We start from the raw sequence: 23,377 nt of genomic DNA, 5'->3' as shown, positions 1-23,377 counted from the left end.
GTCCAGGGAGCATCCATGCCTGGATAAGGAGCCAGGGCAAGTCAAGACTTCCAAGTCAAGCCATGAGGACCATGGCGTTTTGCTTTGCCTACGGGAAGGTAGGACATCTCTGAAAGAGTTCATGAGAGTTATGACGATCGGCTTGGGGCTGGGACCTCTGCTTTCCATGGAGTGCTGGCACCATGCATCCTTCCTCCTCCGTCACCCAAGGGACCATGGGGCAGGGACCACTTCTCTCTATGGGGTGCTGGCACCACGCATCTCTCCTCCATCACCCAAGGGACCATGGGGCAGGGACCACTGCTTTTCATGGGGTGCTGGCACCACGCATCCCTCCTCCTCCATCACCCAACGGACTGTGGGGCAGGGACCACTGCTTTTCATGGGGTGCTGGCACCACGCATCTCTCCTCCTCCATCACCCAAGGGACCATGGGGCAGGGACCACTGTTCTCCATGGGGTGCTGGCACCACGTATCTCTCCTCCTCCATCACTCAAGGGACCATGGGGCAGGGACCACTGCTTCCATGGGGTGCTGGCACCAAGTATCCCTCCTCCTCCATCACCCAAGGGACCAAGGGGCAGGGACCACTGCTCTCCATGGGGTGCTGGCACCAAGTATCCCTCCTCCTCCATCACCCAAGGGACCATGGGGCAGGGACCACTGCTCTCCATGGGGTGCTGGCACCACGCATCCCTCCTCCTCCATCACCCCAGCAACCGTGGAGCAGGGACCCAGCCCGGGGGTCCCAGGTGATGGAGATGGGTTACCCTTCTCCGGTGGGGGGTCCGGGCTCTCTGCTTCTTCCCTCCCGGCCAGGCAATGGTTAAATTCCTTTCCAGCTGAGCTGGCAAGCAGAGCCCAAGCATATTAGTCAGATCCCTGTAGGGGGTGGGGAGGAGGAAGGAGAGAGCAGCGAGGAGGGGCCGGAGCGCAGAGCCGAGCGCTGAGCTATTCTCCGGGGCGCAGAGTGCGGGGAGGCAGGCGCAGCAGGAGTTGCTGCTTCCCAGAAACTTGATTATTTTTAACCCAGGAAGAAGAAAAGAAGGAAAGGGGGGAGTGCAAAAAAAAAAAAACCAAAAAACCCAGGGGGGTGTTATATCTAAAGGAACTGGAAAACAGGCCCTTGGGTTTTGCAGACAGCTCTGCAGAGGGTGGGAAAGTGGGTGAGGGTCGTGGTGGGGCATTGGGATGCCAGGACTGGGCTCTTCTCCCAAGTGACAGGGGACAGGACACGGGGGAATGGCCTCAAGCTGCGCCAGGGGAGGCTCAGAATGGATATCAGGAGAAAATTTTTCACAGAAAGGGTCTTGGGCACTTGCAGAGGCTGCCCGGGGAGGGGGTGGACTCCCCATCCCTGGAGGTGTTTAAAAGATGGGTAAACGAGGTGCTCAGGGACACGGTGTAGTGGCAGATAGGAATGGTTGGACTCGATGATCCAAGAGGTCTTTTCCAACCTGGTGATTCTATGACTGCTTGTGTGCCTCTGGCACAGCCTGGTCCTGGCATGGTGTGGTGGGGACAAAATGCGGAGTGGTGCCAGGGCTGGAGGTGTCCCCGCTGCAGCCGGAGAGCCCAGGCTGCCTCACGCCTTCCACACCTTCGCCACCTTCATCACTGCCAGCCTCTCCTGGCACATGTCAGTGCCCCCTAGGGTGGGTGCTGGGGGAGCAGGATGGGTGCTGGGGGAGCAGGATACAGCCACTTTCCCTCCCTCCCACCCACTCCCGTGCACAGAGGTCATACGTGACAGTGGTTGTGGCTTCCCAGATCCTTCCTCTCCCCCTCTGCTTGGGACTGTGGCTGTTTCAGAGCGCTGGAGCGAAGCAGGGGGCTTGGAGGGTCCTACTTGTGGGCACACACTGGTGGCATTGGGGGCTGTTGATGAGGTCTCAGAGGGTCCTAATTGTGGGTACGTGCTGGAGGCTTTGGGGGCTGCTGGTGGGACCCCATGTCTCTCAGGGCTGGGTCTTACATGGACACCGTGGGGAACTGGGGCTCCCCAGATTGCTCTGGAAATCATTTGACTGCCTGAGGGAGGGTTGCTGAAGAAAGAGCAGAAGGTAAGGTCTTCCTTCTTCCATGGCCTCACCACGCTTCAGAGGGAGTTCAGCATCAGGAACTGCAGAGCGGCCTCGGTGGTGGTCCCGCTGCTCTGCACGGCTCTGTCTATTCTGTGGTGCAAAGCCCTGAGGTGGTAGTTTGGAAGTCCTGCAGCTGGCAGATCTTTAGGAAAACACTTCCCCAAGCCCCTGAGTGACATCGCAGGTCTGGGCTCCTCATGGTCCAGCCCTGGCTCAGGGCAAGCTGGCCAAAAGTTGCCTGTAAACGTCACTTTCTGGCCCAAGCTCACAAGGTGAAGACGTAGCACTGCTCATTTCAAGTATTTTTTTTTCACTGCAGCACCTACACTTGTTGGAAGCTCAGTATCCTCCATGGCTGGAGCATTACAAACCCTGGCTGCAGAGCTTTGCCAGAGCTGGAGACCCCATCCTGGAGACGCAGAAGTGATGCCAACTGCAATGGCACAGGAGGGAGCTTGGCACCATGGTGATGGGAGCCAAGGGCACCAAAGCAATGTGATGACGATGGGAGATGGGAGCAATGGACAGAGCTGGTCCTTTCCTCTTCCAGCCCTTGCCCAGGGAACCCTGCACTGGGAAACAGCATCATCTCCATGGCATGTCATGGCCGGCCAAGGTAAACCGGGGGGATGAGTGCTTCCCTGGGCAGGTTTTGCAATCCCAATAGTTTGTAGGACTTCTGCTGTCATCTCCTCTGGTTGGTTGCAGCAGCTGGATCCTGAGTGGCACTGATTTTATCCACACAGGAACATCAGAGCCATGTACCCAAGGGAGAAGAAGTCCTTGATTTAGCAGACACAACCAGACCTGGCCAGAAAATGGACGTTGTTCCCCAAAGGCAGAGAGGAGACAAGGGCAAAGAGTTCAGCTGAGCCAGCGTTGGGTCAGGCACTTCTCAAACTGTATCCCACTCTGGCAGAATGCGTTGACTGTTTACAACAAAACCCTCTTTCAACAGGAGTGCCCCTGCTCTGAGGGGTCCAGGTGGGACTCACCGTGTTTTAGATACCAGGGCAATGTCACTCCATCCCAGTAGAGCGAGCTGGACCTGGGAAGCTTCCCTGTTGCCAGCCCGGATTGCTAGTGAGAAAAACATGTCCAACCTGCTGGGTATTCCCTCGCGCCTCCTTTCCAAGCATTAAAAGTGCTAATTAAACCTAAGCTGCATGCCAGCATCTAGGGGGATTGACCGTCTTTCCCAGCAGACCAGCTGTGGGTCTCCGCAGGGATGGTCCCTGGTGCCATCCAGCAGCAGAGAAGGTCTCTTGGCCATGCTGCCCTTTGCACCCAAATTCTGAAGGTGGGTGGCACAGCCCTGGAGTTGGGGGTGCTCCCAAAGGGGCTCATCTGCAGGGCAGCCTCACGGACAGTGGGGTGGAATCATCGCCATCCCCGAAACAACAGGCATAGTGTAGACAGGGCACACAGGCTGTCCTCCTGACCTCTTCTCCTCCAAGGTATTCAGAGTTGGCTCTCACCGGAGAGCCGAGGTGGGCACTGGGCAGATGTTTCCAGTGGATGGCAGGAATTCCTGACTCTTGGCCAATTCTGGGCGTTAATTCCTTCCCAGGAAGCTCAGCTGCATCCCAGACCTCTAAAGGCACAAAAGCCCCTTAGAGGGCAAAGGGCCTGAGAGGGGAAAGGGTAACGTCTCAGATGGTGGTAGGGAGATGGGATGAAGGAAAGAAGGGATGATTTCTATCCCCATGATTCTGCACGAGTGACCCATCACTTCCTTAAACCCAAGGGAGATACAGAGCTGCTGGAGCAGCGTCCATTGGGGTTCTCAAGCAGGCGGAAGGTACCCTGTTCTATGGAGGATGCCCACTTCTCAGAGGATGTGTGCGCATCCTCCAGGCTCCACAGGGAGGCTGAGGTGCCTGAGCATCTGTTGTCGGCCCAGGGAACAACTCCATGGGCACTCAGAGCTGAATACTGCCTGCTGAGGAAGCTGTCCCTCTGCCGGGGCACTTCCAACCTCCCTGGGGACCCTTTCCCTCCCCAGCCCTGCACCTCTTGCCCTGAGCCCCAAAATCTGGGCTTGCAGGGAGAGCCAAGTCCAGTGGTTGCCGCCCAAACCCAACCAAGGATCCCAATGCCTGGCTGGGAACCGCTCACAGCCCGCAGCCACCTCACTGCCCAGCAAACTCTTTGCTCCCCACATTGCGAGGGCACCTGGGGCTCACCAGGGGCTGGGGGCAACGGAGGGCCCTCCGAAGAGCCCCTTGTGCTGGAGGGAGACCAGCTCTCTGCCGGCAGGGTATTTTTTTTCTTCCTCGCTCTTTGTTAAGCTCCCTTTCAGCTGAAATGGCAATGCCTGGGTGTTCTGAGCTGACAATAATTGCTGCAGTCTAGACACTGTCTGGTATGAGGCACGGGAATCAAAGAGGCCCCTTCTCTCACTGCGACTTTCACACATGCTCCCTCGCTCTGGCTCCTTCCTTCTCTCTCTCCCATGTTCCCTTGGTCTTTGCCTTCTTTTCTTTTTTTTTTTTCCCTTGCTCCCCTCTATCTGCCTTTTGCTGAGATGGAGGAGAAGCGTCAGCATCTTCCCCCCCACGCTCTCCCTCTCTGCCGTCTGTTCCTCTCTCCCGCTCCCCCTCTCGCTCGCTCCTTCTCTCATCTGTCTCCTCTCTCCTTCCTCCACTCTTACCTTTATGCTATTCCCTTCCTCCCAAAGTTAGCAGCAAAGCAGGAGAGGGGGGGGGACCTGGCAGTGCTCTAAATTTAACTCCTTCCTTGCCCTCTTGCAGGCTTCCCTCCACATCCCAGCCCCTTGCCAGGGGTCCAGAATGCCCAGCTGCTTTGGGGTGTTGGGCTCCTCTCTGCTCTCCAAGCCCACGCTGGGGTGGTGGCATCAATCCTTCAAGAGGTTGAGGTGGTGTCCGTCAGGGTTGGTCTGGGTCGGATCAGCCTGGTTGGGGTGAAGGGGAACAACGTACCCCGCTTCCCAGAACAGGGAGCTGAGGGGAGACGTCAGCATCCCAGGGCTCATCTTGGGTTGCCCATCTGGCAAATGGGATGGGAGGTTGTCCTGGGGCTCCAGCCGCGTTCACCCTGGTGCTCTGGGCAGGATGAGGGTGGTTTGCTCTGCAGCGGGTGCTGCCTCTCCCGCAGAGATCACCTTTGCTCTCCCCTTGCCTTCTTCACACCACAGATGTCACCCTGTTGTGAAGGAACCCAGCCTCAGCGAGGAAGGTTTCTCCTTCCAGTGCTGTAGCAAACAAAAAGATGTTTATTTCCACCCACCCACCCCAGACCACAGCAGAGCTCGCCATGCTGCTAGAGAGATTCATCCGAGCTCGCACATGGCTTGCAGCAACACCACTGCCTTGAGCTGAGCTCAGCCACCCCAACACTGCCCTGTGCCCGCTGCAAGCTCCGGCCAGGCCATGTCCCACCAGCATTTTGGTGGGATGCCACACAGCCAGGTCAGTCGTGCTCAGGAATTAGGCTTTTCCACAATAAGTCTTATTAACAGATCATTTCTAGCTCAACCCCGGACTTTCATTAACCTCTGATCCGTGCGCAAAAGACTCTTTTTTTCTGTAAAGCCCAAAAAAGAACGTCAAGTTTTGGTTAATGTGAGATCTCATCACAGTGGATGGAGCATAAATGCTTTCACAAGTGGGGAAACTGAGGCTAGAGGCAGTGAGCCCATCGAGTCAGTGTGCCGAGGCCAAAGCTGCCATGGGGCCATGTGATTCCTCTCTGTGGGACCCACATTTGGGGCCAGGCATTTGCAAGCATCTGTGGACACAGCAAGCAGCTCTTCCTGCGACCTCCAGCATCTCGGTGGCGCCCGTGCTGCTTGCTTACCACGGAAAAGTCACATTAGGAAAGTATGTGTTGTATTTTTAACTGTCTATAATGCAATTTAACAGCTGGAAAGGAGGAAGAAAGCCAACCCCATGCAATCAGGCAGATCTCTACCGTCCACAAGTGAAGGCTCAGTGGACTCGAGTTTTTTCAGTATGGTTTGGACCTTGTTTGGGGAAAGGGCAGGAAACAACTTCATCCTCGAGAACAGGCTCTGGCTCAAGGAAGGCAGCGAGTGTGGGACGGAGGTCAGAGAACCCCACAGTTCCTGGTGTGACTTGTCCCCAAAAGCCACCATGCTGTCTGTATGTGTTGGACACTGAGAGTGTGTCCAAATCTGATTCCCTAAAGAGCTGGGTGTCTTGGACATGCTTTGGCATTGGGATTTTTTGCATGCTCTGGCAATAGGACTTGCAGTGGAGGTTTCTGCAAGCCAGGCTCTTCTAAATATCTGCTCTGCACTGGAGGCCCTTAACACAGGACATGTTTTCCCCATCCTAGGTTCTTGCACTGCTCCCAGGGCTGGATTTTCTGGGGAGGTGGGTGCTGCCAGGCTGCAGCACCACTGTCTTCCTCCCCTGGGACAGAAAGGGGGTGTGTGTGCCCCCCTCAGTGCCCTCCCAGCCGCCGAGAACCTTCCACTGTCTGCAGGGGGGAGCTCAGTGGGGCTGCAGCATGGATCTGATGCATCACCTCCCACCTTCCCTTCCCAGGGACACATCTGCCTTCTGTACACTGAGTTTCTGCCGCTAAGGGGTAGAAACGGCTGCTATTTATACTCCTCTTTGTGCCATCCAGGTAGAAATGTTCCTCCACTGTCAGTTACAGGTCTCTAAGGTGACTGAACCCTAGCGGGGACCCTCTGCAGCGTTGGGGCTCTTTGGGCAAGAGCAGCAGGGCTTCCCTGGGGCATTTGGGTTGGTTTGCAGCCTCCAACCAGCTGGATGTTCAGAAGGCAAGTTTGCTGCCATCATTACTTTTACTCCCCCGTGCATCTTCTTGGAGGAATTCTTTCCCCCACCACGGTCCCCAAAACTTAGAGGAAGAGTAAAAGACTCTATCCAGCCCCATCCCAGGGGACCCCCCCCATGGCGAGGCTCATGTGAAGAGCTGATTTTCCCCAGAGCAGCTTGGGGGCTGGAAGCTGCCGGCAGCTGTTTCGTATATTTAGGGCTTTGCACACACGCCGTAAAAATGAGCCACGGGATGGGCTGTCAGGGAGGGGGCTCTGCAGGGGGAGGGTGCTCTGGTGAGTGCTCAGGGGATGTAGGACCCGGTGGTGTGCAGAGCTGCTGCCATTTGTACATCTTTGGGAGGGGTGAGGTTGGATGAAGTCTCCTTGGGCTGGTGTCTCACCAGGCAGAGCATCGCTGGGCTTAGAAAGGGCTGTTAGCAGGAGAGCAAGAGAAAACACAGGCGTGGGGAAGGGAAAGAACTTGCTGAAGGTCATTCCTCAGCCAGAGGCAGAACCAGGAATAAAATCCAGGTGTGCTGAGCTGGTCCTTGGGTTGTATTATTCACACACGTGTTAGTGCTAACACTGCTGTCACCGGGCAGGGGCTGTTAAGGGTAGAATAGTTTCCCAAAGCCACCAGTGCCCTCCAGAGCCATGCCACAAGCTGTGGGGCTGGTTTGCATCTTACAGAAGGAGAGATCTGGATATTTGAGGTCCTCTTTTTCCTTGGAGCACCTTCTAAGCCCCACTGTGTTGAATAGTGAATGCTGTTGGATGCTGACTGATAAGGCCAAATGGTTAAAAACACTGCTTTTATTTGGAAGCTTATCTCCAAATCCTAATGAAAACAGACACAGAGGGAAGCCGGGGACAGTGGAGGGGGAGGTCTTGTACCCCAGCGCAGTGGGGGCCAGGGCTGGGCGATGCTGAGCAGGGAAACCTGGTGGGGTTTGGACTCAGCCCAGTTCTGGGAAAAGAGAAGGGTAAGATTTAAAAGGTTTGGGGCAAAACCAAGGAACAAGGGCAAGACTGTTGGGTCTGGTGGCCAGGGAGGGAGAGCCCACATGGGGAGCTGCAATTCCCCTCCGAGTGCCTCGAATCTGGGAATCCTCACTAGTTTTCTTTTTTTTTTCTTTAATTAGGGGCTCAATGAGGAAGAAAAACCTTGAAACCAAGGAAACAAGGGAGACAAAAAGGAAAATGTCAGCTCCTACAAGGCAGAGTGAGCTGGCTCCGGCACCCTGGGATGAAGGTGGGTGCTGTCCTGACCCCTTCTCTGCAGATGAGGGCAAAAAGGTGACCAGGTTGAGATGCAATAAAAAAAGAGAAGGTGAAAGGAAGGGTCATGTGCAGAGAGGGATGAAGGTCTTTGCCCTTGAGGCTGCCAAACTGCTCAGAAGGAGACTGCCTTGGTGCAAGAGGAATGATGGAGGAGGTGAGCTGAGGTTTTTAGGAGGTCATAGAATGGTTTGGGTTGGAAGGGACCTCAAAACCCACGGAGTTCCAACCCCCTGCCATGGGCAGGGACACCTCCCACTGGATCAGGTTGTTCAGAGCCTCAGATGCTGTGGGGCAGAGAGCAGGGATGGTGGGCTCAGCGATCCCACAAGGAGCTGGCGTTTCCAGACACCAAAATCATATTCCCAGACCAAAAGTTATAGGGTAGTGGGTCTGGGAAAACTGGAGATGAGACATGTGCGTGTGTGTGGATGTAGTCGTCGGCTGTGCCAAGCCCCATAAATCACAGTGGTGCGCACTGAAGCTCCATCGAAGGAAATGCTTCCTTGTCAGAATTGGAAATTTCCCCTTAACCATCTCAATTTTCCTCTCCAAGCGGCAGAGACGCGGGTCTTGATTAGGGCAAAACCCTTCCCAGGGAGCCTGGCATCACCGAGGAGGGGGTTCGCTGCCCTGCAGCGCATGGGGATGGGGATATGCGGGAAGAGCCTTATTTTTCCCTGCACAGGGGCTGATCCAGAGCAGAACTAAGGGTCTGGGGGTGCATTCTAACATGTCCCCACCCCTCACTCTCATCCCCCCCATCCACAGCCGGATGGCCCCAGCTCTGCCAGCATCTCCCTGCTGGGGAGGGGAGCACAAGTTGATATTTTTCTGCGCGTCCCCCAGAGGGTTTTTTCCATTACACAGGCAGAGCGGAGCGGAGCTGCCGGCTCGCCCGGCTCCCCCTCCTGCAACCTCTGGCACCGCTTTTCCAGCGGCACATTGTGCAAATGTAACCTTTCAGCGAGCCACTCCTACGGCAGGAAGCCGGGGGGCTCCGCTTCTGCCAGGAACGCAGCCGGCGCGGAGCTGGAAGGCAGCCCGTTAATCAGAGCCGGCTGACAGCGAAGCACACATCCTGGGCAACAGATTTCTGCTCCCTCTCCCTCGCTCGCTCAGCTTCGCCTTCCCGCTCCCGCCCGCTGCGGCTCGGCTGCGCAGTTCTGACTTGCTGTCCCGCTGCCTGCCTTGCCATCCTCATCCCCATCCTCATCCCCAACCCCATCCTCATCCCCATCCCCATCCTCATCCCCAACCCCGTCCTCATCTTCATCCCCATCCTCATCCCCATCCTTGTCTACATCCCCATCCCCAAACTCATCCTCATCCCCATTCCCATCCACAAACTCATCCTCATCCCCATCCCCAAACTCATCCTCATCCCCATCCCCATCCCCAAACTCATCCTCATCCCCATCCCCATCCCCATCCTCATCCCCATCCTCATCCCCATCCCCATCCCCAAACTCATCCTCATCCCCATCCCCATCCTCATCCCCATCCTCATCCCCATCCCCATCCTTGTCTACATCCCCATCCCCAAACTCATCCTCATCCCCATTCCCATCCCCATCCCCAAACTCATCCCCATCCTCATCCCCATCCCCATCCTCATCCTCATCCCCATCCCCATCCTCATCCCCATCCCCAAACTCATCCTTATCCTCATCCCCATCCTTGTCTACATCCCCATCCCCAAACTCATCCTCATCCCCATCCCTGTCCTCATCCCCAACCTCATCCTCATCCCCGTCCCCATCCCTAACCTCATCCTCATCCCTAACCCCAACCTCCTCCCCATTTACGTCCTCATCTTCATCTTCCTCCTCTTCCTCAGGCAGCTGACCAGGCTTGTTCCCCCCAGGCACTCACTTTCCTTGACCAGGTTGGATGGGGCGTTGAGACACCTGATCCAGTGGGAGTGGAGGTGTCCCTGTCCTTGGCAAGGGGTTGGAACTCCATGCGCCTTAAAGATCCCTTCCAACCCAAACCATTCCATGATTCTAAGCTGAGTGAGTCCTGCCTGTGACACTTGGCATGAGGCCATTTGGGGTCTTGGCGGGGACCCGGCACCCCCGGAATCCTCTGCAAGGAGGGGACTGGCTGCAGGGAGCAACAGCAGCGCTGCAACCACACACAGGCAAAGCGGGAGCGGGAGCATCCTGCCCATTGCGGGCTGGCAGCGTCTAGCTCAAGGATGCTGTGTTGGTGGGACCCATGTGTGGCTGTGGTTGGGGCTCACTGCTGAGCCCCCAGCCCTTCCCAGGACCTTGCATGGGGTCCCCTTAGCAGTGTCACCCAGCTGGGGCTCCCCATGATGCCGTGGTCAGGGCTCTGCAGTTATTTTCCTCTCTCTTTGACCTCAACAGCAGTGCCTTTCCCACCTCCTGCGTGCTCTAAAAACCAAACGGGTGCTTTTATTTCCTGTGTGGGCAGCAAACACATTGGAGGGAGTCTCCTCCGCTCACGCACAGCTTTGTCTGGGCACACCAGAGCATCCACGCTGGTGGCCACCGCCTCTTGGGGAAGAGTTTATTGCTGGTTGATCTCTGTGATGCTGCAGCGCATCGTGGCAGCACGCTGAGGCTGATGTGGTCCCAGGTGCTCAGGCGTGGGCAGCCTCTGCCCAGGAAAACGGGCTGGTGGGGTGGGAGCCAGGCTGGCTGCGCTGGGAGCTTGTTCCCACCTGGGAGGGCTGGGGTGGGGTGAAGTGGCAATGTTGGCCAAGGCGATGGCTGGTGGTGCCAGCTTGGGTGATGTTCCCTGGGCATCAAATGCACCCTTATGCCCAGATAAAATCCAGCGAGGAGAAGAGTTGGGTGAAGAAACCGCATTGTGACCTTTCACAGTACAACAGGCTCCCTTCGGTGCGGGAGGAGTGCAGGGCAGCACCAGCGTTGAGCGCCTCCGCACCCTTGCTTTGGGCTTGCTGGGAGTCAAGGCCACCAAAAATGGTCACATCCAGCTCAGTTCATCCCCTGCTCCTCTTGCTCCTGGAAGACCAAGCACTGATACTTTCCTCACCCCCAGCAAAGTCCCGTCAGAGTTACCAAGAGCTCCTCCAGCCAAGGACTGTTGCATGGTGCTGTGACTTTGGAGGGAGGATTTATCCACCTCCTAATTGCAAGTGCATAAAAAGCAGGCATCTAAGTCATAGGAGGGGGGAGTTCTGGGCTTGCAGACGTGGCTGAGCAGAGATGCAGGGGGCACTTTTATCCCTTCCTGAGATGGATTTGCTTTGCTGAGGATGAGGGGGTTGGTTTTTGGAGCTGCTGAGCCTGTGGAGGGCTGGTCTGTGGCTGCAAGGACTCTTCCAGCCACCCTCAGGACTCATCCCCAGCCCGGCCGGTGGGGCTGGCACTGCAAACCCCTGCATTTATTTTTCATCTCTGGTTTCGGAGCACTAAAGTGCTGCATTGTAGCATCTGTTTTTGTGGTATTTCGAGCCCAGCTGGAAGCAGGAGGCACTCGAATTTCAGAGATGGAAAAAATATAATGGATCTGGTGAGATTTTGTCTTCCTGCCAAACTCACCAAAGCTGAGATGCCAGGAGAGCCCTGCTGCGGGCGCAGCATCCCGAGCCGAGCCTCTTTCGCCCGGCACTCTTTGCTCATCCCAAACCATCTTCTCATTCCCAAATCGCTTTCAGGATGCTGCACAAAGCCTGACCCTTCTGTCGGAGCGAGGACTGGGCAGATAATACAGTCGTTGAATTTATTTCACCTTTTCCTCTGGTTGCGAATTGTCCGGGAGCAGATGGCGATTTTCTCAAGTGTATCCGTTATTCGAAGTCACTCACCGAGACAGCAATGGCTCAAACAAATCCCAGGCCCCCTGCAAAGCCATCATTTGGTCTTTCCATCTGCCCAGCCTCTGCCATCGGCGTGGGTTCAGCTTTCGCCAGTGTGCGGGAGGGACGTGAGGAGGCAGGAGAGCCGGTGGATGGAGTCAGCCCCATCTCCTGCACCTTCCTCCGCTTTCATCTCTGCACAGCACCCGTGGAGTGCAAAGCTCTGGAGGCTGTCAGGAGCAGTTAGGATCCACATCCCAGCTTTACCGGGGTTTGGGGGGGGGAAATTGCTGGCTGGTTTTCTCGGTGCCGGCAACAGGGTGAGGCTAACTCATTGGGAGAGTTCCCAGTTGCAAACTGGGAAGCTGCTTCTTGTGAGAAGACATCAGTGGCTGTTTCTGCTGTACCTCCCTGCGTGGCCGAGGTGGGAAATCAGTGCCTTTAGGGTAGTGAAACACCAAAACAGCCCCAGGAGGCTCCGTATGTGCAGCAGACCTCGGGGCCAGAGGCAGGCATGCGTCCAGCTGTGGGTGATGGATGTGACAAGGGGACCTGTGAAAGCAGCCTGAGGACAGCTACAGGTGGCCGGAGCCCTCCTAGTGTTGGCTGCACCTTGTTGGCAGCGCTTGGGCAGGTCTGCGAGTGATGGGATTGGCTTGGATGTCTTCTACCAACCTCCTATGGTGCCTCCAGTGGGACCTGCGTGCCTGCCACGCTGCTCTGGCTCTGGGAGGGTTGGGAAGGGGCCAGGCATCGGGTTTGATCCAGACTTGGGGTAACAGCCCAAGTTCTCCCTCCTGAGAAATGGGGAGAAGCACATGGATTCCCAAGCTCACTCTCAGCCCAGCAGTGGTCCCTGGAGCTGGGGCATCCTCAGCTTCCCACCCAGAGAGGGGCTGAGCCGGGGAAGCATTCCCGCAGTTTTCTGCTACCTCTTCCTGGCTGGACTGGCCTTTTTTTTCCTTCCCTATCTTGTCTGTTTTTCTCCTCAGGACACCAACAGGGAAGGGGCCAGGCTTGATGGAGGGGACCCAGTGCAACATGTGGGGACCCCTCTGTAACCGGAGCCATGCGGGGGGCACTGGGGGCGCTTTGAAGAGTTCACAAAGGGTGAAAAACTTTGAAATGCAGTTTCCTCTCCCCTCTCCGCCTCCCCCAGGGCTAAACAAATACCCCGGCAGGGAGATACCTTCCCATCCCACAGGCTTTTGTTTCCACGCCTTTGTCCAAGGCTGGGGAAGGGGCCAGAACCCCCCAAGCCTCCCAAGGGACACCCATGCGGACAGGGTCCTGCGCTGCCTGAGATGCTGAGAGGGAAGCAGGAGGTGATAACTGGCTGTGTGCCATGCCACAGGGCTTGAGGACACCCCATGAGCCACCTTGGTGGCCCTCAGTGGCTTCTAGATGCTGTCCCCTCACCTGCCACCCCACTGCCACTTTTTGCCCATCCCTGAGAGCATCATGGGATGGGTCCTGGTCCGTTGTGTCCCCTCGTGGAACCCTGCCACCGGCACAGCCTGCAAGCTCTGCACATGGACAAAGCCACCAGCTCATGCTCACCACCAGGGATCACCCCGAGATTGCTGATCTACACCCCGCACCTCTGGGACCCTGCAGGCAGAGCGGCTCAGGCCATGTCCCCATCACAGGGACCCAACAGAAAAAGCCTAAGATAAAGATCTGTGGGGTTTGCGAAGACCAGTGGCCCCAGGAACCCATCAGGGGGGCTCTTCATTTACATCCCCAAAGTTGCTTTAATTACACCCCCGGGGAGGGAGCCCTTCAGGGAGTTTCTTTGTGGGGCAAAAATCTGGTGGAAAAAAACCCTTTGAACAGTCAAACAACCCCAATGTGGATGAGGGGACCCCAGCGCCAGCCTAAAACTGCCAACAACAACCTCGCTCTGTGCAAAAGAAATGCCCAAATTAACTCAAAGCAAAGGTGAGACTTGAAACGAACCTGTTGGTAACCAAACCCCAATTTTGCCCGAAGCTCAAGTTTCTCTGGTGACCTCATGTGTGAAGAAAAACAGGATGGTTTGAAATGTCCCCTGTTGTTCCAGCCTCACACTAGGAATTACAAGAAAATAAATGCCCTTTTTTTTGTTGTTGTTGAAACTGTGAAAGTGTCTCTAGGATGGGTGGAAACCATTCGCTGCAGCATTGCCTTTCCCTTTGTGTCCCCATCCCTGTGGGGCCAGGCGGCGGATGCTGGTCCAGCCTTTCTGTCCGGCTGTGGCCAGGGATGTGCGGAGCCTTTTCAGACAACAAAAGCTCTCTGGCTGCCTAATTTCCCACTGCCTTATCTTAGGCTGTGATGGCCAGGAGGTGGAAAGGTCCCCAAGACACCCTGACCCCATTCTTGGCGACAGGGTGCCCTGTCATTGGTGGGAGATGGCTGTGTGTGGGGCCAAAAGCTTTACAGAGGGTGAAAGTGAGAGGCTGTCAGCACTTGGGGGTCCCATCCTGCATGGGGCAGGGCCCTTTTTCTGCTGCTTATGTCTTCGTCGCATGCAGTGGGATGAGCAAAACCTCCTTGGGGAGCAGCTTTGGAGCCTGGGTGAGCACTGAAACCTCTGGTCGCCTCCTCGTCACCTCCAGCCCTGGGACAGCCCTGGGGATGCTGAGCCCCGGTGGGGTGCGCAGGGGAGGCTGCGGGGCCGGCCAGCGGGGAGAGCAGCCCCGGAGCCGAGCGCTGTGCTTGTTACCCAGACAAGAGATCAATAACTAATTTCGCTGCAGCAGCAGCGCCGGTTTTTTTCCAATAATTGTGAGCTGGCGGTGGGGAATGAGGCTCTCAGCACCGCTCCACACCAGCCTGCACCCGATCAATCGCCACGCCGCTCGGGCAGCAGGAAAACTCATTTTTCTCCTTTTCTTCCCTCTCTCCTGCCTCCTCCCCCTCCATCCCTCCTTCTCCTCTTCCCTGTGTGGCACTGGCTAAGCAGAGCGCTGTGTCCCCACGTCAGGTGGAAAATGAGTTTGGGCTTTCCCGAACTGTCCCCGTGGTGGTGGGATGATGACCGAGCCTCCCATGCTGCCTCAACAGCCCTGAGCGCATCGGTTCCAGCAGCTTGGATGAAGAGGAGCGGCTTATCCTTTGGGTCCTTTCCAACCTGGTGATTCTATGATTCTATGATCCTCTTCATGGGATATGGGGCTCCCAAGGGTGCCCTGGCTACTGGGCTGTGACTTTTGGTAGCCCTCTGCTGCCTTTATGTGGTCCAAATGTTTTTATAGTGATCCAGAGGGAAACCACGGGCTCCATGTCCAGGGAAGAAGGTGTTGTTGTTGATTCCCAGCTCACAGAGTAGTGCTTGGTTTGGGGTTCCCAGGCTGATCTGTGGGGTTCTGTGCTCCAAGCAACCACAAGGCAGCAGGGAACAATGCTCAGCATCTCCCCAGGACCAAGAGATGCTCAAACAAGGGTGTGAACTGGGGCGCCTCTAGATCCCTTGGATACTCCGGCAGGTTGTGGATGAGGTGCTGCTCCTGGGCTTCGCAGCAAGGAAGGCTCAGCAGAGGGTTCATCACTGCAGCATTTTCCAAGCCCATCCAAGCACCGTACACTCAGTGCAGATGACGGCAGTGTGACCCCTCGTCCTTTCTCCCTAATTTAAGACCCTGATCCCTGGTTCCCCAAGAGCATCCCCCATGAATTAAACACTGCCTTCGCCGCAGAGCGCCAAGCGCTGCCTGCATAATTTCAAAGTTTTATTACTTGCCTTGAAGGCAATTATTGATTGGGGTCCTCTCCAGCTGATGGAGCTTTTAGTATGGTCTGGGCTGGCCAAGCAAGGCTGAAGTCTCAGCCTGTCCAGTTTAGCTAAGCTGTGGCTTGAAACCTCCATGGCATGGGCACCAGGACAGCTCTGCTCCCAGGAGCAGAGTCTCCATCTGCACTTCCACACCAGAGCTGTTTGCACTTTGAGACGCTTTTTGGGTTCTCAGTCTCAGCCCAAGAGCTGGTTCCCCCAAGACCATATCGCAAGCGGGGTTCAACCCAGACAAGGATTTTCCTGGGAGGGTTTGAGGTGCTTTTAGGAATCAAGAGGAGGGCATTTCGGGGTGATTCTGCCCTACTGAGACTCTAGGCATCACTTTTCTTTGCCCTGGGGCATGGAAATGCAGATGGGATTTGGGGTTTATGTGCAACTCCGTGGTGGATGGGCTGTCATCCACCCCTTCCCTTGGCTTTGGAGAAGAGCTGGAAGCATCGCTTTTGCTTTCAGGTTCTCTCTGCCACTGCTGGAGGACTTTGATGGCCACTGCACCAACTGGCTGCCGTGCTAGGAGGTGCGTGCACCCCATAACCCAGGCATTATTCCGCCTCCAGATGCCGGCACTGGTCTCCCCCTCTCTGTGTAGCCACCAGCATTGGGTACCAGGCTCAGAGGGGGCTTTGCCCACCCCACCCCTTCCAAAGTGCTGAGTCTGGTGGGCAGGAACCCCATCCCAGTAGCTGTTTGACCCCAGAGAAAACACAGCAGGTGGTGGTGAGTGTAGCCAAGCTGTGGTTCTGTGGCCACAGGACTGGCCACTTCCAACCTCTCCCAAATTTTATGCCTTCAGGGACCACCCCGCTCTCACTCCTGGCTCCCCCCATCCCCGGGGGTCCTGGTGCATGGCTGTGCTGAGGTTTGGGGGAGCAGAACGGAGGTGGTAGAGCCCCCACGGCTCCTTTAAGAAACCCACAACCGGCTCCAGGAACCAGCTCAAGGTCACAGCGGGAACCTGCGGACTTGGCAGCAGTGAGCGAGGGAGGAGGGATGGAAGGAGGGAGGAAAGCAGCCCGAGATCAAAATGAAATCACAGCCAGGGAGAGGGGACGGCTGGCGGCGCAGTGGAGGGGAGCGGGAAGGTGGGGTGCAGCAGAGTGGGAGGTGCAGGGGGTCCCACCTGTGGGTGATCCCCTGGGATTGCTGCAGCCACGACTCCAATGTGGACCCTCAAAGCTTGGCTGTGTCCCCCAGCACAGAGCCCTGCACCCTCCTTGGTGTCATCCAACGTGACCATGGCTGTCCAAGCCAAGGAAGGTGCCCTCATGCCCCCAGAGGTGTTCCGGGAATGCTGGAGCCACGTCCCTCCCGTGGGACTTCCCAGGAGGTTTTCCAGCTCCGGCAGGAGCAGAGCAGAGGGAGCTGTGGCCGGGAGGGTCGGATCCTGCAGCAGCAGTGGCATGGCCCGCTCCCAAGCTCTTACCTTGTTTTCTTTTTCAAGCTGGTTTTCTTTTTCAAACAGCAGCTCCTGGAGTCCCATCATCACTGCCGAGTCTTTGCCCTCCTTCCAGGCCTGGGGGTACCTCTGGAGCTGTCCTTGCTGGAGAGAACGGGAGGGAAAAGTAAATCTTTAAGGGCTTAAAAACCAGGAAGTTAATAATAAATAAATAAAAAGCCCTGAACATTTCATTCTTTTAATATTTGGCATTGAAACTACTCTTAGGGTTTGGGGTGCTCTGGCTCGCCCCCTGGGCAGGTAAAGCCGGGGAAACCGAAGGCACCAGAGATGAAGATAAAACCATGAGGCTCGCAGCCGGGTTAACCCATGCCATCCTGGCCCCAGGGGCCTGATCCTGCCCCACAGGCTGCAGCACCTGTGCAGGAAGCCTGGCTTAACACGTCTGCGACAAGCAGGAGCAAAGCTCGGGCAGACCCGATGCTGGAGGGTGGCTGGGGCTGAGCTGCAGCTCCGGAGCAGCTCGTTCTGGGGTTGGTTTGGCGATGCCCGCTTTTAATTCTCATCAGTAGGATTAATCTGTAGAGTTATTTTCCTTTCCTCCCCCTCCTCTTCCTTTCCTCCCCACTTTAGATGGAGAATTTGATCATTTCTCCCTGGAGCTCAGCACCATTAACATTCACTCCTGATGCACGCGAGCCACACAGCATCACCAAGCGCCGTCGTCGCTGCTGGCTCCGGCATCCACCCCCAGCTCAGAGGGGAACCTCAGCATCAGCTTCTCCCTCTCACGGCTGGGACAACCTCCTCCACCCCCCAACTCCAGGCTGAGCTGCTCCAGCTGGGATGGGAGGGTGGGATCCTGGCCTCCAGATTTCTACTGCTGGAGCTTGGGCTTTCCAGGAAAATTAAAGCAGAAAGGTTCTGGGAAGAGCACCCAAGACGGGACCCAAGGTCATGGCCAAGTCTTGCAAGATCTGGTGTTATAAGTCATGCAGATTGGTAACCCGGGGCTTTCCCAGAGCTGCATAAACTTGCAGGGTTTGGGTTTTCATTAATAAAGGTTATTTGGCAACTTATTATTGTTATTAAATATTATTTATTTTTACTATTAATAATAATATTACTAAATATTGCAGACCAGGCTGCTTTCCCAGCAAGAGGGGCCAGAGAGCTGCAGTCGGCACAGCCTCACGCAGCCCCAGCTCCATATGCGACAGATCCAAGTACAAGGTGGGTAACCTCTCCGTGAAGCCGCCTGCGCTGAGGCTGAGCTTTCTGTGCCTCGCTGAGGTCTGAAGGGAGCCCGAGAGCTCGCGCAGTTGGGAAGGGAGAAACCAAGGAGCCTCGTGAGTTCAACGCCTGGCTGGCGTGTGGTGGAGAGCACTGTCGCCCGAGCCCAAACCCAACCAGGTTTCATCCCTAGGGTTCCTCAAAAGCCTTTTTGACCCCCGTTTCAGACCCTTGTCTGCAGCACGACCCCACATACGCAGCTTTGCGTCCAAATGGATGCTGATGGGCAGCAGCCCCCAGCCTTTCAACAAGGGAAAAGAGACTTTTGCAGCAACTGCTGCCCTTCCGATTTAATTGAAGGCAGTGGTGGCAGCGCCTGCCTGTGTGCAAGCACAAAAGCCCACCTGCGCCCACCGCGCTTAACCATTTCCTTCCTGGACGTGAGCCCTGCTGGGGTGTCCAGCCTGGGAAATAAAATCAGCTCAAAATGGGAAACGCAACTGTGCTCTCTCAAAAGAGAGAGGAAAAAAAAACCAAAACAAAACAAACAAAAAAAAACAGCAAAAGAAAAACAAGTTCAGAAGCTGGAATGGAAAATAAAGGTTAAAAACTGCGTGCACAACCATCCCCATCACCTCACAGCTGGTCCCAGGCAGGAGCGGAGGCAAAAGAGTGAGCCTCACGCTGCCACACGCCCTTAGCAATAGCTGAGCCAGTTGGTTTGTCCCATCAAGGCTGTGCAGAAAGGGGCAAATTTTGCTTGAGAGGGATTCCTGCTCCAATATATCCCTTTATTCTCCTCCTTTCTGGCTATGGAGAAGGGAGGAGCCGGGTGCTGAGCCTGCCACAGCCCAGCCACGCTGTCAGGCGAGGGCAAAGAGGCGTTAGCAGAGACGAGGAGCCGAGCACTTTATTTTTAGTCTCAGTTTAACAAGTATTAATTAATAAGAGTGTAAATGCTAATGCTGAGGTGACACAAACTGCATTGCCTGAAACGAATGTTGGGGACTTGTCTATGCAAGGATTTACGGCCGGCTGGGTTCACGAGGGCTAAATCATCTCTCAAACTGCAAGGATAAGCCAAGGCAGCTTGCTATCGCCGAGCCCGGCACCGGCTGTGCTGTGATGGGGTGTGCTGGAGGCTCCGGGCTGTGCCGGGGGCTCAGCACTGAGCTCAGGATTGGCTCCCCGGCACTCCTTTCCCGTGCCACGCTGGCTCACCCTTCCTGGCAAAAACTCCTAGGAGCTTTTGCAAAGTGTGGAAGGTTTTAGTCTCTCCCTGTTGGGGCTGAGTGGGTGCAGGGTCACATCTTGCAGAAGGATTTTCCAGTCCAGTGAAGACTAACTTCGAAAAAAAAACCCAAACCCATACCAACAACCCCTTTTTTCCTCTGGTCAGGTCCCTCTGTCTTGCTTGTCCCCTGCCTGTAGCTTCTTGTGCCGAGAGCTCGGCTCGGCCACAGGTTGGGAAGGAGGCTCAGGAGCGTGAGAAGATGAAGAAACATCCCAGGATGTTGAGACACGGGCAAGTTTGGGTCCATCAGCCCCAACATGTTTGAGAGGTCTGTTGGGATCACAAAAAAGGATTAACTTGTAGCTCCATCAGTATTTAGGCAGTAAAGTTATGACGATGTGAAGGTCCAGCGCCTGTGGTGCTTGCCCAGGGCAGGTGGGGCTGGAGATCTCCAGCCTGCGATCGGCGCACTGTTTGGCACTGGAGGCGCAGGGAAGAAGGAGTGGGGCTGCGTGTGGGGCTCGTCCTGCCTGTGAGATGGTTTGGTAAGTCAGAGGTTTGCAGTGGGCTGCTATGAGCTTGGGTGAGGGTGGCTGGGGGTGTGGGACCTGGGGGCTCACGGATGGCTCTGGGGACACACTTGAAGGAGGGCTCTTAAATCTTTTCAGAAGCAGGCACTCAATCAGGCCAGACGCAGGCCAGGTTTTGCTCCTTCTTCTCACAAATACAGGCAGGAGGGAGCTGCTACCTGTCTGCCTGCTGCTGCTCAGAGCTGCCTCCAGCAAGCCCTGGGACAGTGGCAGAGCGCAGGAGGCCAAGCAGAGCAGCACGGCCAGCGTGACCCAGGAGCCATGCCATGCACTGGGAGCAGGGGAAACCGCTAAGGGTGCCACTGCATCCTCGCAGTCTATGCTGCTTCCTTCCAGTACACTCTGCATCCTCCCAGTGCTCATGCTGCATCCTCCCAGTGCACACCGCATCCTCCCAGTGCACATACTGTGTCCTCCCAGTTCACAACGCATCCTCTCAGTGCTCATGCTGCATCCTCCCAGTGCACACTGCATTCTCCCAGTGCTCATGCTGCATCCTCCCAGTGCACACTGCATCCTCCCAGTTCACAATGCATCCTCTCAGTGCTCATCGCGTCCTCCCAGTGCACTTACTGTGTCCTCTGAGTTCACAATGCATCATCCCAGTGCTAATGCTGCATCCTCCCAGCGCACACTGCATCCTCCCAGTTCACAATGCATCCTCCCAGTGCACATTGCATCCTCTCAGTGCACACCGCATCCTCCCAGTGCACGTACTGTGTCCTCCAAGTTCACAATGCATCATCCCAGTGCTAATGCTGCATCTTCCCAGTGCACAATGCATCCTCCCAGTGCACATACTGTGTCCTCCCAGTTCACAATGTGTCCTCCCAGTTCACAATGCATCCTCCCAGTGCTAATGCTGCATCCTCCCAGCGCACACTGCATCCTCCCAGTGCTCGTGCTGCATCCTCCCAGTGCACATACTGCGTCCTCCCAGTTCACACTGCATCCTCCCAGTGCTCGTGCTGCATCCTCCCCAGGGTCCTTGCTGACTCTTCCAGTATGAGCTAGGGTGGAAGTGGGAACTTGCAGGACTGCATAAGCCCCGTGGATGGGGATCAGGTCTCCCATTCTCCCTGTGCCTGTTGGACTCCCCTTTCCCTGAGGCTGCTTAGCTGCCGTTTCAGGAGGGTCAGGACAGGCTGAGATGGTATTTTTCAAAGGTCTGGAAGGACACAGCACTGCAACTATGCAGAGAGGTATCAGATTCATGAGGGTGTGATGAAAGAGACAGTGGTTTCAGGGTGATTGTGAGTTGGGGTGCTATCAAGCCTCATCACAGCTAGGAGCCCCTTGCTCTGGGGGTTTGGGTGCCCTCTGGAGCTGCTCTGGTCCCTGGGGCTGGATTCTTGCCTGCAACCACCTTCTGTAGTGGGTGGCTGGGAATTAGAATGAATTTTTCAGCCCTTGCCCATCCAAGCTGGCCTCTAGTCCCGTGCTGGGGTCACCCCTGCCGGCACAGACCCAGGAAGGCAGTGCTGCAGCGCTGAGGGCTGTGGATGCCCTGGGTTGGCCCTTTGCTGTCCTTCACCACTCTATGGGGATGCTCTTGTGAGACCTCATCTGGAGTACTGTGTCCAGTTCTGGAATCGTCAACATCAGAAAGGAATGGAGCTGTTGGAACAGGTCCAGAGGAGGCTGCAAAGATGATCCAAATGCTGGAGCACCTTCCATACGAGGACAGGCTGAGAGAGTTGGGGTTGTTCAGCCTGGAGAAGAGAAGGCTCAGAGAAGACCTTAGAGCAGCTTCCAGTACCTGAAAGGGGCTACAAAAAAGCTGAAGAGGGGCTGTTCATAAAGGCTTGTGGGGATAGGACGAGGGGCAATGGGGATAAACTGGAGAGGGGCAGATTTAGACTGGACATAAGGAGGAATTTCTTCACCATGAGGGTGGTGAGACTCTGGCCCAGGTTGCCCAGGGAAGCTGTGGCTGCCCCATCCCTGGAGGTGTACAAGGCCAGGTGGGATGGACCTTGGGCAGCCTGATCCAGTGGGAAGTGTCCATGCCCATGGCAGGGGAGTTGGAACTGGATGATCTTTAAGGTCCCTTCCAACCCAAACTATTCTATCATTGATTCTATGATTCTTTGACCCTTTCAGCAGGGCCACAAGAGACATCGCCACCCACAGCTTCACCAAAGCCACCATCTGCAGCCAGGCTTGAGATGCCTTTGCTGGGTGCTGCCGTGGTGGGGCCAGCACGGTTCTGTTCACGGGGAGGGATGCACGGATGCGTTGCGTGGCCACGGCGCTACTCCCCGCTCCCGCCGGCTCCCCGAGCAGAGCGCTGCCACGCTGCTCTTCAGCAGCTCTGTTCGTATCATGGAATTTTAATTTAGTTAGTTGAGTTCTTTAAACAGTGTGAACTTGTTAAGTGCTTTGCATATTTTATACTCATGAGTAACATTTATCAACCAGAAAGTACAATTAATCAAAGAGGGGAGCTTTTGTAACGCAGAGCGGTTTGCGTTCTCCCTTTCTCCCTGCCGTGCACTTTCCTCCGTGTTTCCTTCCTCTTCCTCCTCTTCCTCTGTGCTGCCCCGCATCGGCCACGAAGCCAGGGCAGCTTCACTGTGCACACATATACACGTAGATACTCTCTCTCTTCCTCTTCCCCCTTAACATACCTTGTACACCATATATACATCTATAAAAATATGGTTTATATATGTGTATGCATATATATTTGAGTGAGTGCATATATATATACACACATAAATCCATGTGCATGTATTTACATGCATATTCCTATATCTATGTGGTGTATGCGTGTGCATATATGGTATGCTGTATACATGCATGTATGTATATAGGTATAAATAGTCCATCTACGCTATATAGATGTGTATAAATGCACATAGATGCACAGTTATACTCACAATATTATACACACAGTGTATAGAGAGAATTTATACATACACACACTATGTATTATCTCCTGTTCAATACATAGCATGCAGTCTATAGCATATAGCCTATATTATACTATATATAGTTATTAATGGATATGATATGATATGATATGATTGATATAACATGATATGATATGATATGACATGGTATAATATAATATAATATAATATAATATAATATAATATAATATAATATAATATAATATAATGTAATATATTGTAATATAATATAATATAATATAATATAATATAATATAATATAATATAATATGTCATCCAGCCAGGAGAAGGACCCGACCAG

General features: G+C 55.1%; 1 long non-coding RNA gene across 1 annotated transcript; it reads left to right on the top strand.

Moving 5' to 3' along the window:
* The first annotated feature begins 1,270 nt into the window (after window positions 1-1,270).
* Window positions 1,271-17,527, top strand: LOC128854088 (uncharacterized). Its single transcript, XR_008452990.1, has 3 exons — window positions 1,271-2,701; window positions 8,002-8,111; window positions 12,923-17,527. It is a non-coding gene; the product is annotated as an uncharacterized LOC128854088 (long non-coding RNA).
* Window positions 17,528-23,377: the final 5,850 nt, after the last annotated feature.

Source organism: Cuculus canorus, chromosome 19 (assembly GCF_017976375.1).
Source record: "Cuculus canorus isolate bCucCan1 chromosome 19, bCucCan1.pri, whole genome shotgun sequence".
Classification (NCBI taxonomy): domain Eukaryota; kingdom Metazoa; phylum Chordata; class Aves; order Cuculiformes; family Cuculidae; genus Cuculus; species Cuculus canorus.
This window is presented reverse-complemented; position numbering and strand designations above follow the sequence as displayed.